Source organism: Haliaeetus leucocephalus, unplaced genomic scaffold (genome assembly GCF_000737465.1).
Source record: "Haliaeetus leucocephalus isolate CR32 unplaced genomic scaffold, Haliaeetus_leucocephalus-4.0 Scaffold166, whole genome shotgun sequence".
Lineage (NCBI taxonomy): Eukaryota > Metazoa > Chordata > Aves > Accipitriformes > Accipitridae > Haliaeetus > Haliaeetus leucocephalus.
Window position 1 is genome coordinate 82,559 of NW_010972602.1, and position 2,999 is coordinate 85,557.

Genomic DNA, 2,999 nt, shown 5'->3' on the forward strand with positions numbered 1-2,999 from the left:
GGCCCCGCGGGGGGGGGCCGGGGGCCCCCCCCCCCCCCCCCCCGCCGGCACCGGGGACAGCCCCTCAGCGCGACCCCGTCCTCCTCCTGCCCCTCAGCCGTCGGGCCGCTGCCGCCAGCGCCGGCGGCGCCCTGCGGGGGGGGGCGCCGGGAAATCGCCGTGAGCAGGAGCCACAGCGCGGCTGCGAGGAGGAGGGCCCCGGCGTCCGTGACGGGCGTTCCTCAGCGCCCGGCACCCGTGGCGCCCGTAGAGGTTCGGGGCGGGCAGCGAGACCCAGTTCGTTCGGTGCGGCCGCTGCGGGGCAGCCGTTAGCGGCGGGCCGCATTCAAGTCGGTGCTTAAAAATACGGTGTGAAAGCAAGGCGTGTTACGCTTCAAGAGCAGTCCGTGGCAAGCAACTCGGAATTTCCAAGTTGCCGATGGTTTTCCTCAAAAATATTATTTTGCATTTGTCTCTTCTTACTTGAGTGTTTGGAGCGCTTCGCATACGTAGCGCTGCGAAATTCGTGCTTTCCGCGGCTTCCCGGACAGCGAAAAGACTGGAGGCCCCGGAGTGCCCCACGGCTGGGGCGAATAGCCACTTGGGGGTGCGGTTCATCAGCACATCAGAGGACATTCACCCTTCTCTATCAGTTACGTTTTTAGCTTTCCAGATATAACTTAATTGCTAGTGACAATGGGACACCAAAAACGAGTTTGTTTTTCTGGGAGCTTGAAAGAAGAACTATAATGCTAATGCAGGATTACACTTTATTCCAACGGCATGTGTTCTCTGTTTATGATTTGTAAGTTGATACTGGTTGTCACTGAGCATAATAAACACTGCATGATTTTCAGGTGTTGCATTTTTCAATAAAAATACTGAAAATTCTCAAAGCATTTGTTAACTCCGGATTGTTGCTGTTGACTGTACTCACAGCCCTCTTACGCATTTTAATTGAAGTCTACAATTATTTAGCTTCATTTTTTCACTCTAATAGTACATTAAAATCAAATTATATTTTAATATTCAATTATTTCAAATAATATTTTAAGTAGAATTGGTTCTTTCAGGTATTCTGAGCTGAAATGATGGCATCAATAAGTCATAATAGAGCAATCAATATTACTATGTTTTTCTTGCACTGAAGGCAAAAACCTACTTATCTTTGGGGCATCTGCTCTTTTAGGATGTTGCTTGTGCTTGCCCACCTTTCATTTCTACAGAGTCACAGTTAAGCTGTACCTAAACTGTAAAAATAAGTTTCTCTATTTTGTTTTTGCATGGAAAAGGAAGTTTTGGGAGCAAGGTGCTGTAAGTTTTAAACTGAGCCTTACATTTCACTCGCATCTGAATAGCAAGTCCATAAAAACATCATTTAGCAGGTAACTAGTTTCTTGGGTCTCATTGTTTCCATAGCAAATATCATCAGTTTGGAAGTATAAATCTACATGCTTCATGAGTTTTCATGTGTGAAATATATAAGGAAAATGCAACCTTGATGAGAACTATTTTGCCAGCAAGCGTAACCATGCTAGGAAACTGTTCCATGGAACAGGCTTGAGACTTGCTTAGCTGTCACTGTACTGTAGTGGGATTCAGGTGTTTTTCAGTCTAACTACTAGATTGCCATGGACCAGAATTTTCCATACCTGTTACCTGGCATGGAAAAATTCATGCAGGTATTCAACATAGCTTATTTTTTTTCTGAGACTTTATATTTCTGCATGTACTTGCAGATGCTTCAAATTCAGGAAGTTGAATTGCTGGTAGAAGCCATTTATTCCCATTTAAAAACAAACGTAATGCCTGTCCTTAGATGTAAATAAGTGACAAATTATGGGCAAACAAAAATATTCTGGGCATAATTACTTCCCTCAGTGGAATTCAGAGTTGGCGTCCAGCGTCCCCACAAAGAAAGTAGAATTTGCACCACTGCATTACAGCATGGACTTTGGCCCAGCCATAATTTTCTTCCCATTGCACTTTAAGAAGTAAATTCAGTGTCTTTGACCGTGCAATTTGTTTCTTCTGTGTTGTTGGGGTTTGGTTTTGTTTTTTTTTCTCTAGGTAACTACCTGATTTTTTTATTTATTTGTTGCTGATATTATTTAGTCTGTGCTGAGTACTATATGGTTTCTTGGCAGTCTACAAAGCGTCTACATTTGTCCTAATTGATGAAGTCTACAAGTTCACCAGGCATTTTGACTTAGCACAAGCCTAGGTAACGTTTTTTCTCATTTGCTGTTTTATGTTACTTGAAGGATTTAGTTCAAAGAAAAATTTTACAATGCTAAGTGATCCATTACCATGACTGGCATTGCTACAATAATTACGCTCTGGAAACAGAATGTCCTTGACCTCTTAGGTCATTATGGTTCTTTCAGCATTAATTCTTTTATAGTTAAAGTGGTACAGGCAAAATTTAACTATATTGATCCTTTTTGTTCCAGTGCTGGTTCCTGCTAAGTTTTCTTGCCATAGAGTATCTCACATAGGTAAAAGGGCTGACTTTTACGTTAATTGAAGAGAGACAGCATCAAAGAATAAGCACTTGGTCACCTATGTGAGACTGTACATAATTTGCAAATGCAACTGTTTAGATTTGTCCAAGAAAATAGTATATTTATCAAATAGATTTTCTTGAATTGTTGGAAATTAAGGAGTAGCTTTGTGCAAGAGGGTTTGGTGTTGGAGGAAGCGGTTTCATCTTGAAATACTTGTTCTCCAGCTCAAAATCTTCACTTCTGAGATACAGTGAACCTAGAAATTACAGATACTTGAATCAACTACAAGTTAAACAATAAGCAGATAGGGAGTCAACTCTGTTGTTAAGCACTTAGCTGTTCTCAAAAAGAGAAATAAAATTACATTAAAATGGCATGCAAGTTTTAAGACCCAGCTGAGTAATTTCAATTTACTTCCAATGTAATCTTTAATAGCTGTTCACTGTAAGTACCCAGTTGTAAATCTAGTAGCATAAACATTCACATCTCCTTCTAAACAGCTGCCTTACTTTG